This window comes from Balaenoptera musculus, chromosome 7 (genome assembly GCF_009873245.2).
Source record: "Balaenoptera musculus isolate JJ_BM4_2016_0621 chromosome 7, mBalMus1.pri.v3, whole genome shotgun sequence".
NCBI lineage: Eukaryota > Metazoa > Chordata > Mammalia > Artiodactyla > Balaenopteridae > Balaenoptera > Balaenoptera musculus.
The window spans coordinates 99,882,340-99,895,965 of NC_045791.1; the positions used below are offsets into that span (position 1 = coordinate 99,882,340).

General features: G+C 42.8%; 1 protein-coding gene across 7 annotated transcripts in view; it reads right to left on the reverse strand.

Moving 5' to 3' along the window:
• Positions 1-13,626, reverse strand: part of DOCK10 (dedicator of cytokinesis 10) — a 289,535-nt gene that overhangs the window by 178,857 nt on the left and 97,052 nt on the right. The window lies entirely within an intron of this gene.

The window sequence follows — 13,626 nt, forward strand, 5'->3', positions numbered from 1 at the left end:
CTCCTTCCTGTTTTATTTTTCCCCATGGCACTTACTAGCATGTGACGCTACTATACATTTTCCTTATTTTACTTACGGACTGTCATTCGCCACTAGATTCTATGCCACAAGAGTGTGGGAATTTTTTTGCTTCATTCACTGTGTCTTCAGTGATCAAAACCACGCCTGGCTTCCAGAAGATTCTCAGTATATATATACTTGTTTAATAAAAGAATAAATGAAGGACATATATATTGTGCTTAACAATGAACCTTATCCCCTATGTATATTGTGTTTTGAAATGTTAGCTATTGGTAAGGACTATATAATTTATAAATTCACACAGAGGATGGGAGTGCAGCCAACTTTTTTCTACGAAGTGCATGAGATAAGAAATATTTGGAGGCCACAGGACTAGGAAATAATTGATTAGATTAAACATTAGAAAGCTGGGTTCTAAAAAACCCAGCTAAAAAATGATTCTAAAAAACGATTCTAAAAAACGATTGTTGTGGGAGACATTCATTCAGTTTCTTCAAGAAAAACGATTGTTGTGGGAGACATTCATTCAGTTTCTTCAAGAGTTTGTTTCTTCATCTGCAGGGTGGACCCCCTCAACGGAGGTGTCCATCGGTGTGATGCAGGTGCTAAAGGAACCATTGATTGTACAGGAAGCACTCTGGGGTTTGAAAGATGGTTGAAGGAATATTTCCATCAAGGACTGATCTTCACAACCACCGAGACACAAGCTCCTACCAGCTTTCCCAGGAGATAAGTCCTGAGCAAGGGGCATTTTGAAGGGAGTAACTGTCAGGGAGTCAGTTCCACAGACACTTGTTGGGGCATCTTTGCACAGAGAGCAGCGTGATGTGCAGTGTGGACGCAAGCAAGAAGCTTAACCAGGTGAGCAATTTCTGTGCAAAAGGCTCTCAGTATTCTGGGAGTTTTGAACTTTAAGAAAGAAAAATAACAAGGCTGCTATTGCATGTGTGTTTTAGCTGGAAGCAGGACTCAGGGTACAGATGGGAACGGGGAGAGCGACCAGAGGAGGGGAACAATGAGTAAACACAATGAGTCGGGGGTTTTGTGGGGGGCTTTTGCTCCAGAGCCTTGCCTTCTCTTTCTAGAGCTCAACGCGGTTAATGGTGCAGGCCCCGATGTCTGCCACCGATGATGCCAGCTTGCCCCCCAGGAGCGAATGGTCCCACATATCCATGTGGCTTTTCCTCAGCTTCCTTCCGTCTTTACTTGAAATGTCTCTTCCTCAGAAAGCCTCCTCTGATGGCTTTGGATGCTCCCCCGCTTGCCTTTGTGTGGGGGAGGGGAGGAGGGGGTCCTAGACAAGATGGGATAAGAAGTTCGTATCTCACCCTGAGAAGCCACTTCTGCAAACATAGTTCTGATTCTGTAATGAAGGCGGCTACCCTCAGGGGAGCTCCCACTCAACCAGCTAGTTCCAAAGATAAGGCACTAATAGATGCCATTTGCTTATTTAATAAGCCTCATTATTGATTATTATTTAATCTGTAATAAGCCTTCCCCTTTATCATGGTTGCTTTATCCTGACATAGGCCATTCCCCAATAGTATTTCCCCAATAAAGACCAGATTTAGTTGATGCACATATGTATCGCCCAGACTCTAGCCTCTTGTGTACCTCTACCTTCTCATGCAGAGATTTGTGCAAGACAGGCAAAAAGAGATACCGCTGGGCTTCCCTGGTGGCGCAGTGGTTGAGAATCTGCCTGCCAATGCAGGGGACACGGGTTCGAGCCCTGGTCTGGGAAGATCCCACATGCCGCGGAGCAACTGGGCCCGTGAGCCACAACTACTGAGCCTGCGCGTCCGGAGCCTGTGCTCCGCAACAAGAGAGGCCGCGACAGTGAGAGGCCCGCGCACCGCGATGAAGAGTGGCTCCCGCTCGCCGCAACTAGAGAAAGCCCTCGCACAGAAACGAAGACCCAACACAGCCAAAAATAAAAAATTAATTAATTAATTAAAAAAAAAAAAAAAAGAGGTATCACTTATTCCTTGCCGAAGTATGGAGACCTTGCCAAAGTATGGAGACCGAGGAAACTTCTTTCAAAAACTATGAGCAAAACAGCAAGATGCTACAAAAATAACAACTGAGGAGGTAAACTATATTGTTATTCTGTAACTGGTTTAAGTAGGCATCCAAAGATGCCACAGAGCAGAAGCCCTTTTGATCCATGGTCATGGGATATATAGAAATTCCACTGTCTGTCTTTCGCTCTTATCAACGTTCACACTCTGAGTGACTCTTTGGCATCTGTTGGATGAGCAGGTACATTATAGCACATGCAGAATTTTCAGATTTAACTTTCTTCCTTATATGATGAGAGTCTGCCTTTTTGTGTCACCTGATTTCCCGAGTATGTAAGATTATGTTTCTATTTTAATAGCTGAAAGTCGTATTTCACAACCCTTTGGGATCATGGACCTATTTGAGAATCTAACAAAACTGGACTCACTCACCAGGAAAATGTAAGGACTCAGAAAATGTGTGTGCATGGTCGGGGGTCACCAATCTCTGAGGTCCATCTGGGGACCCGCTTATTCATGTTACCCTAAATCCCTAGCTCATAGTTTTAGAAGATAGGAATGTTGTCTTATAAGGAAGCATTTAATAATCTTGAGCAACTCGTAAGTGACTTCCTCTCTTTCTAACAGTTGCATCTCGTCTCTCCTCTATTCCTCTTTAGGCGCCACAGTTCTTTATCCTCGAGTCCCTCCCACTTCCCGACTTCTGCAATGTGAGAATGACTCATTTCTCTCCTTGCTAAGCTGTTGATTGCAGCTACCTTTAATATTGGCAAAAGGAGGCATTGCCGGGCAGTATATGGGGATGTCAGAAAGACATAACCTGTGGTGACTGCAAATGAGGAGAAAATCCAGTAGCATGGAGTTCAGTGTTCCATGGGATGGCACAGTTGAGTTTCTACTGAGCTTCACCCTCCTTGATTTCAGACCAAGTCTGTTTCTCCAGCATTCTGTGATACCCCACGCTATTCCAAAAAATTCCTTTTCTGCTTAAGTTCGGACACTTGTTGACAATCAAAGAACCTAACTAGGGCACTGGGCAAGAATGGGCAATAAAGAGAAATCAGAGATTAGCTGGCTCAACCACAAGGAATCACTGTCAAGTTCATTAGTAAAGAAATCCGGTACCAATCAATGATCAGAATTAATTACTATACTCAAAGCATTGCTATGCTTCATGAGAAATATGTAATACTCTTCCTAGCCTTGAGAAGCTTGTACCTGACAGAGGAGTTCACTAAAATGTAAAGGAGACTGGGAAAGCTTTTATAATAAAGACAGGACCTAAGGGAGACTTTGAATAGGTTAGAGTCAAATAGATGGGAGAAGGGTAAAGGATACTCTAGGAAAGAGGAATGTAGCATAGAGAAGGCATAAGATACAATGGTTAAAACCATGGGATCTGGAATCTGCTTAGAGGCAGCTCCTGGGTCCACGCTTCCTAACTGTATATCCTCAGCCAATACCTACCCTCTCCAGGCCTCAGTTTTCTCATCTGTAAAACAGGGAGAGCATAGTGGATACCTCACAGAGTTTTTGTGAGTATAAATGAGATGACACTTTAAAATTTCAACACATTGCCTGGTATAGTTACCATAACTATTCGTTATCACAGAAACTAAAAGGCAGGCCAAGAAAGAATATTTAAGAAAAAGTAGGAAGTCCAGCTTGTCTATAGCCAAGGGCTGAGTAGGAGAGTAGAGGCAGAAACAATTGAAAATAGAAGCCAGGACCAGTTCACGGAAGGCTTTGAATGCCAAGATGATGAAAGTTTCCATCGTATCCCGAAAGCCATGGGAAACCACTGAAGGATTTTTTTTTTTTAAACATCTTTATTGGAGTATAATTGCTTTACAATGGTGTGTTAGTTTCTGCTTTATAACAAAGTGAATTGGTTATACATACACATATGTCCCCATATCTCTTCCCTCTTGCAGCTCCCTCCCTCCCACCCTCCCTATCCCACCCCTCTAGGTGGTCACAAAGCACCGAGCTGATCTCCCTGTGCTATGCAGCTGCTTCCCACTAGCTATCTATTTTACGTTTGGTAGTGTATATATGTCCATGCCACTCTCTCACTTTGTCCTATGGATTTTTGAATTATGATTAAAATAGTGCCTTTGGAAGATTCATTTGATAATTACATGTAGGCTAGATTTTGGGGAATATGATCCAGAGTAGTAGTCTGCATTAACTCAGATATTAACATAGAGTGGTGGAGGGCAGAAAACTTGGCATCAGAATTATAACCATAGACTTCACAGATGAAGATCTGGCAATTAAATGGAAAATGAATGATAGTTGAAATTTATCAAGCAAGTACTAGGTGCTGGGTGCTGATCTAAATATTTATAGTGCCTTATTTAAACCATGCAACAACCCTGTGAGGTAGGTATTACTATTACTGTTATAACCACTTAGTTTTACAGAGGAAGATACTTGGGTCTTGAGAAGTTAAGCAATTGGTCCAAGGTTCCAAAACAAGTAAGTAGCACAGCTGGGATTTAAACCCAGGCCGTCCAGCTCCAGAGCTCATGCTCTTAACCAGAAGAGAGGTCCAAAGATGCCAGCAGGTTTCTGAGTCTGGCCATCAAGGAGATGGATAATATGTCTGAGGGAAAAAGGGTGGCAAGAAGAGAGGACTTCTTTTCCACTAATGCTGATTTAGACATGTCAAGAAGATAGAAAAATGGGCATTTTCAGCACCACTGTTGTACGTGTGCCTGGAACTCAGGAAAGAGTCAGGACTGGAGATATCCAGGTGAAAGTCATCGAAAGAGTTAAAATTCAAAATCTAAAAGTAAACTGAATTTTTGGAGAACAGAGTAGCATAAAATTGAGAACACAATCCTGAAATTCTTTTATATATGAGAAATAGAAGGCAACTTAGGAAACTGAGAAGGCATAGAGATACTGGGGGGAAACTAGCAGGGCAGTGTGGTGTCCAGATGCACTGAGGGGGGGGGAGTTTAAGGAGGGTGACACACGGCATCTGGGCAGAGATGGAGGTAGGACCCGAGGATGTCCAAAAAGATCCAGCATGAGAGATAAGCAAGATGAAAACTAAGGACCTTGCAGTCTTGGATCCAGACAGATCTAAATTTGAATCCTCTTCAGCAATCTACTAGATAACCTCCAGCAAGTTACTTGACCCCTGTCTTCCTATTTCTTATATTTACAATGGAGCAATTAGTATACAGCTTACAAGACTGTCATGAAATAATATATGTTATTACTCAGCATTGAGGAAAAAAATACACATGTGTATATATAATTGCTAAGATTCCTATATATGCATATATGTAAAGTATTATTTATTGACTATGATTGGTATTTACCAGGTCTAGCTAGGTATGTATTCATGTATATGCATGTACCTAACAAAATACACAGATGCACAAATTCTTATATGTGTATTCAAAGTCTGGCTCCATGGTGTCCAGAAAGAGAAACTAAGTTTGCAGTTTTCAGTAGATAAGAGTCTGGGTATTTGGAATTTAATTAAGATGGTAAGTCTTCACCATGTTTTAGAAGAAATAGGAATTTGAATGCTAAGATATCAGAAATTTGAGGAAAAGTTCTAATAGTCTGTATTAGTTTTCTATTGCTGCTGTAACAGATTACCACACATTTATTGGCTTAAATCAACACCCACTTGTTATCTCATAGTTTTTGTGGGTCAGAAATCTGGGTATGATACAGCTCAGCTGATTCTCCACTTGGAGCCTCCCAAGGCTGAAATCCAAGTGTCAGCAGGGTGGTGTCCCTTTCTGGAGGCTCCAGAGGAGACCCTGGTTCCAGGCTCATTCAGGTTGTTGGCAGAATTCAATTCCTTGCAGTTGCAGGACTGAGGTCCCAGTTTCCTGCTGTCTGTCAGCCAGGGGTCATTGTCAGCTTCTAGAGGCCGCCTGCATTCTCTGGCCCATGTCCCCTTTCTAAGCCAGCAACAATGGGTTGAACCCTTCTGAAATCTCTCTGACTTTTCCTTTTCTCCTAAATATCTCTTCTCTGCGTCTTTCTACTCTAGCTGGAGAAAAGTGTCGGCTCTTAAGGCCTCATGTGATTCGATTGGCTCCACCCAGACGATCTAGGATAATTTCTATATTTTAAGGCCAGCTGATAAGTAACCTTAATTTACATCCACAAAGTGCCTCCACAGCAGTACTAAGATGAGTGTTTCACTGAAGCATCAGAGAGTCTTGTTGAGGGGGAGAAGTATCTTTAGAAAACTGTCTCTCGCACAGTCTTATTCTGGACCACAGCTTGCTTTTTACACCTATCTTTTGAAGACAATGTTAACATCAAGAATGCACTGAGAAGAAGGTGTAGGCAGGACAGTACTTGGCCTTTGAATTTCTGCTGAACAGTGAGGTGGGATGCAGGTTTCAGTGGAGCCAAGAAATGAGTGAGAGGAAATAGACATTTGGCTTATAGGTCACTTCCTGGAAAAAGTTGGCAGTGAAATAAAAGTGAGAAAGAAAATCATAATTGTGGGGAGGGAGGGCAGAACCAGAGACACATTTAGATGATGGGTATTGGTGAAGTAATCAAATACATAAACACAGAAAACAAAGGCAATAAGCTAAAGGCAACAAGCTCTGAGGTCATCTCTAAAATGTTTATGTTTGCACTGTATTTGAATAGGCTGTACAAACAGCAAATGACGTCCTCGTGGAATCTAAGAAACCAGAGGACAGAGATTTTTGTTTCGTTGAAAATGCATCTGAACCTACTTAATCAACATTACCGAGAAAGTACCATTAGGGATGCAGAGTAACTGAAACCCTGGTGGTTAAGACTTAGACAGCCACACACGACATCATACTTGAATCCACAAAACCTAATTCGAGCAGCTGGTAAAGTACTTTCTGTTCATTTCCACCTGCTTTCTTTACTAGCTTCTCATCCCATCTTATCTTTATTCCAATTTATTTTACCTGTGGAGCTTTTCAGCATTTATACTTCCTTGTTAGAGACCGTTTAGATAACTCATTTCATTTCATTTTTCTCTTCCATTTCCAATAGATTTTCCCTTTGCCTGAGGGTCTGTGTGCTTTACAGCCTCTCTCTCATAGGATGAAACAAGGCTGGTCCTCAGTGCTTCTCTAGGTCCTGCTCACCACTGTCTACTTTGTTTAGAGGAAGTAAAGCACCAGTAGCTACTTCCTCCCTCACTGTGGTCTCTCCTGAGCCCGGCCCCACGCAGAAGTGCTTCTGTAGCTCGTAGCACTGAAGCTCATTACTTCTGGCTACAAAGGTCAAGGCTGAATGGCTCTGAGTTACCCATGAGAGAGGCTTAGATAGCTCAGGGGAGTTTCATTGAACACGACAAAACCTCATATTTCTAAGTGTAGAGCTTTCAGTGGGCAGTGTCTGTGGAATTCAGCAGTTTTTTGTGTGTCTGCTAAACTCTAATGCAAATCGCATTAGTCTTAGTATGAAATATTTAGAAATTTCACGGAAAATAAACAGAGCCTTGCAACATGAATTGCACTGAGGGAGAACGTAGACATGCCAAAAATAGAAACAGACTGCAGTTGTGTGTGTGTGTGTGTGCATGGTGTGTGCTAAGTGTGTGACATGTTTGTTGTGTGTGTGTACACGTGTGTAGCATAAACGATCTTTATTGCATTAAAATAATTTAGAGTATTCCTTTCATGGCCCTTCAAACATGTATTAAGTTGTAATAATATTTGTTTATATTATTGAAGTTAAGTAGGTCTCAGGAGGTAAGAATTCCCACTTAACCAGGATTTCATGGGGACAAGGGGGGTAAAGAACTCATTGCTTACAGTTCAGTGAGCCTATCTTAGAATCTAATAGCAATCAGTGAAGGGGTTTTAGTTTTTTCTTTTGAATCATGGACTTTATCACTGGTCACAGCCTTCCACTAGGAAAAATATTATAGCCTGTATATACTCATGTATCTTACCAGTAAGCATCTTGATACAATATTTAGGAAATGAGGAAAAGTGAGTTTAATTTTACCCTTTTTCTCAGTTTCCTGATGGGTATATAGGCACTTATCATCTATGGTGAAGTTTTTTCTGCTTTATGGTAAAGGCATCCAACCACTCTCAGGAAGTCAGCTTTAGCTTGATCTGGTGCAAAATGGGAAATCCCTAAGAAGCAAGAATTCATGCTTCTGGAGACCACATTTTAACTCACTCCCCCATGCCATCAAACTCAGAGCCAGAGCATAAAAACATGACAATAACAACAACAAACATACAAAAGCTAATATATGATTTTTTAAGCGTATGTCTCACACGAATAATACAGCCTGGATTGTTAATGTTCTTTAAAAAGTCATGCAGCTAATTCTACACCTAGAATATAGTGTTCTTTTTCCATTAAAAACATAATCAACCACCAAGCAACTTATTTTCCCTGGACTGTTTTTCCTCTGTCTTTTAACGAAGACTGAAAGGCATTCTGGGTCGAGGCAGACGATGTGTCTCACAAATGATCAGGTGAAAGCACACAAATGGGAGTTGAGGGTCCAAATCAATGCTATTATCTTTGATCTGCTAAGGACTACTGCCCGACAGTAACTTCCCCCCGGAGACACATGCGTCTCTCTGCTGGCTGGCTGGATCCCATGCCAGCCTCCCACTGCTGGCAAAGTTAACTACAGACCTGAGTTATTTCTTTTAAAATAAAACAAGTACCCCAAATTGCCCTCCTCTAGTCTTTCCAATTGCTATTACCTTGCTTTCAATATGTCACCCAATGTTTAATAATTATCTTGAAAATCATGTGTTTTATGGAAGAGCCAAGATCTTTCAAATCTGTGACGCTCCAATGGAAAAACTGGTTAATTTATATAACATCAGTATTACATATGTTTTAGTCTTGTGGTAGTCTTTCTGGTTTTGTTTTGTTTTGTTTTGTTTGAACTGCAGATGATGCGTCTTTACAAAGGGAGGGCGATAAGGCATTCTTACCTAAGCAATTTTGACGAGGAAATAGATTGCCACGTACATGCCAAACGCTGAACGTGCAAGCGACCAACCATTCAGACCAAGGACTGCTTCCTAGTGGAGCTGATAGTCTAGCTGCAATTTCTGCAACCTGTAAGCCCCACAAACCGTTTGTTTAATGGTGTCATAATGCATTTATAACTTTTTTAAGGCCTCTCTAAGGAGGCCTTAAAAAAGCTAATGTAATACTTTGATTTAAGTGTTTAATGCCTTGCATTGTAGAAATTGGAGAGTAATGGATGGGTCTTGGCTTTTCAATCAAGAGCTTCTTTGTGTTTTACAGAGGATTAATTGTTGGATTCTCTTTATTTAGCTGTGCACACTAGAGTACATTCTTGACCTTTGGATGCGCGGTAGCTCATCAAGGTCCCCAATTAAAGGCCAAATTGATTTCTTGCTCTTTCTTCTGCACCTCTCCAGGTGGACAAAGGAAAAACAACAGGAAAAAGAAGATTGGACGGCTCTGAAAAGGGCACTAGTATCTACTGAATCTGGTTTATGAGAATGGGTACAAATGCTGAGAGGCTCTGAGGACATTTCCTAGTCCTGGTCCGGGGCCGGATATCAGTGATGGAGGGGATTAAGTCAGAGTGCCCACCCAGTCCAGGCGGGAGATCACCGTACACGCAAAACAACTACAGAAATATAAGAACGCAGCAATGAAGTGTCAAGTGAAGACTGTGAGTAAAGAACAGGAGGTTAAGGTCAAGGGGGACTTCATACAGGCACAGAGACTTGAGTCCGGGCCTGGACAATGGTAATAAGACAGGACATAGATGGGCCCCAGGCCGAGGAGCTGGAGTTTGTCCTTTGTGGAGAGATACTCCAAGAGGAAGATAATAGCAAGAGGATAGTAAGAGGAGCTGAGCTCTACCCAGATAACAGATAAAAGACCACATAGTCATCATTCTCGAAGTCAAGGAGACCTTCCCGACCACACATGCACAGAAAGGTGCTTGAAGGTCAAAAAGGGAGGGGCGGCACCCCACAGTAGGTGATGTCAACCTACGCATAGGTCTCTTCACTAGAATCCATCTTGGCTAAGAGATGCGCCCACACACATGCGAGGACCCTGAGATGTACAAAATACAGACTCAGAACCGGGCAAAGCAAGAAGACTGGCCAACGGAAACCTGGAAGAAATGCCCCATATAAGCAATTCAAACTACCACGAGGGCACGACTCTCTCTCTCTCTGAGCCCACCCGTGTGTGCCCATTCACACGCACTCTTTTTTCCTCCTAGTAAACACTTTACTTGTTTCACTGCTTCCTGTCTTTGTGGGAATTCATTTCTGCAAAGCCGAAGGGCCAGGGCCTTGTCACTGGTCCCTGGTCTAGCGGCTGGGATTCAGCGTTCTCACTGCCACGGCCTGACTTCAATCTCTGGCCGGGAACCGAAATCCTCCTTCAATTCGCTGCAGGCCTAGGCCACCCGAGATCAGTAGGACTTCGAAAGTCACCTTTATAAGAACCCCCAAAGCAGGCATTCTCCAGTATATGCAAGAATCACATGGGAAGGTTGTTAAAACTGTGGATTCCTGGGCTTATCCAGGACCTCAGTCGGTCTGACAGGAGGTCCAGGAATCTGGCTTTGCTAACAAACATCCACGTGATTCATTTGAAGATGCTACACAGACCACATTTTGAGAAACTATGACTCAGAAGCTGGTTCACCTAATTGTTTTCTTAGTCAGAAGAATCATATAATAGTATCCAATGGGGCATCACTCCCACTGCTAATTGTTTTTTGTTTTTTTTTTACTAGACTCAAGTCTTATTTGTAAAATCAAATATTTCCTTTTCTCTTAGGTATACTCAAAAAGAGGCAGAATTAGCTGACCAGCTACATTGCCCTAAACATTTAGGAGACGGAGGAGAAAATCCTGGAGTGTAACTAGCTGTTGAAAACTGGGCCTTAGACGTGCCCCATCTGTCCTTCGATTTCCCTTAGTTTCTTCTTTATTGGCTATTTCTCTGCTTGGACTTTTGTAACCCTGGTCATACTGGCCTCTCAATTATTGTCTAAACAGATTTTCTTAAACTTGGCATTAGTGACATATTGGGCCAGATCGTTCTCCTCGTAGGGGGTTGTCCTCTGCATTGCAGGATGTTTAGCAACACCCCTGGCTGGCCTCTACCCACTCGATGCCAGTAACACCCCCCGGCCCCCTGCTGTGGCAGCCAACAATGTCTTCAGACATCATCACATGTCCTCTGGAGGGTGGGGGAAGGAGGGAAAAATCACTCCTGCTTGAAAATCTCTGGTCCAAATCCTAATGCAAATTATTCTGCCTCAGTATTGCTTTGATGATGGCTTTCAGGCCCAGAGATCTCGGGGCAGATGATGGAAGTTTCTCTTCAGATCAGGGTTAGCTCCTACTGAAAGCCAAGTTGAGAATCATTTGGCATCTGGGTCTTTTGTTCCTCCTTGCTTGGAGGAACCCCGGGGCTACTGACTTTCAAGTCAGTCCCCTCTCTTATTCTCTATATGCCTCAAAATCCCACTATCGGAATTAGTCTATGAGTCTGGGTTTCTGTTCTGGGGTGTCCCTAATCAAGTGCAGCTATCACTTTTCTGGAAGAGATCCGAAGCCATTAGAATCTTCAGTAACTTAGCATGATACGTCATAAGAGGCAAGCTGGCCACCTAGGCAAAGCCCCAAGGACGTGGAGATGAAGATAGACATTTTAACGGTGTGAAGGATAAAGCTGAGAGTGTGGTGTTTGCCATGGTGGGTAAGATCACTGCGCTGGAGTCAGTCGGCCTGTGTTTGATTACTGGCCTTCCTGCTTACTTGCTGGGGGTCTCCAGACAAGTTACTCAACCTCTCTGAATCTGAGCTTTTCACCTGTAAAATGAAGGTAACCATAGTACCTGTTTCACTGAGCGCTGTGAGGCTTAATAAAAGAATATTTGCAAAGTGTTTAGCACAATGCCTGGAATATAAGAAAATGTTCAAAAGATGTTAGCTCTAAGTTTGGTTGTGGTGAGGAGGGGTCTTAAGCTGGGCTGTGTGTATTGGGCGGGGGGCGCAGACGTCCCAGCTGTTCACGCACTGAGCTTGGAGAGGTGGGGTGGGAGCACAAGAAGGGCGCTAGCTGCTTTGAAAGCAGCAGTAAAAGGGAAAGGACCTTCCAAAAATGGAGGGAGTGGCTAGGAGACCCCCTTGGCTTGGATGTGGATAATTAGGCTAAAAAGCCCCTCCTCCCATGCACACTCCATCCTTCCACAGCTGACCTCTTTGTGCTGTGTCTTGCAATACTGGTGATTTCATTTTGAAATCCCCACTGTGCACAGCTACAAAAGCTTCCAATTATCCTATTTCTGTCATCTCCCTTCATCCCACACAAAAGACCCAAATGCCAAGAAAGTTAAAGAAAGCCAAGATTTAACCAATATCATATGATTTTTTTCAATCTTTTCATGGTTACTTTTCTGCCTAAGCGAGACTGTAAATTCCCAGAGCAATGAACAGTGTTGTCTTTATGTCTGAACCGTGCTGGGTCCCTTACTGGCATGCGGCAAATACCAACACTGTAATTACCAATTTGATGTTGTGAACAGAGAAAAGGGCATAGCACTTTCTTTTTCTCTTTCTTCTGCTTCTCTTGTTCCACAACTTTCTGAGGCCACAGCAAGGTATTAAAGTACACTGACAAGGAGACATTAAATCTGACTTTGCTCCCATTTGCAAGGATGTCACAGATTGGGAAGGAGATCCGTTACCTAGATTGTATCAAAAGATCTTTGGCAGCATTTAAAATTGGCCTCCCTCTTGCTTTGGTTGGCATTCAGGGTGATGGCTTCCGAAAGCAGTTTTGAATTCGTGTTCCCTTCTTAGCTCTCTGTGCCCATAACAGCTGAGTGGAGACTGCCGTTGAGAAGTCATTTCTTTTGTTCTTCTAGGCAGAGTGCATCTGTGTTCACAGTGAGAAGAGCATCGGATGGCAGTCAGGACTCCTGTATTCAAGAATCAGTCCATTCACTGATGGTCTAAGCAACCTTGGGCAAAGCAGTAACCTCTCCACACTTCTTTGACCTAAAGTCTTTTTCATCTCTAAAATTTTTATGTTTTTAAATAAAACTTGTATTATCCATTTTCAGATAGTCTGATGACCAGGCTGAGAAAATAAGCTTTTTGTCTGTTTTATTTTAACCTCAACGGCCAATTGGAAAGGAAAGCAATCTGCAGTCAGAGCACTTCTTTCTGCACGCCAAGTCCAGATGGTGTACCCCCAAACGCTACCTGTGCCTCGCTCCCTGTTCCAGCTAGATTTCATTTCAGAAGTCAATAGCTGTGCCTTCTCACTAGATGACATTGTCCTTGACATGGGTCATAAACAGACCATTTAAAAGAATTTTGGCACTGTTCTCATACCCACTCATTGTACTGATAGTCTTTGACTTTCCTATCAGACATCTCCTCTACCCCCTCATCTTCCAGAGCTCATCCAACAAGTGCTCTGACCACACCTGGATTAAAAAGACACTTTTCTCTGAACTTGAGCCTTGAGAAGAAAGACACAAAGCTGTGGTATATACCAAAGCCTGCCCCAAACCCTGCACGTTACAGCTCCAGGGGCCCGCCTCCTACTTCCTGTG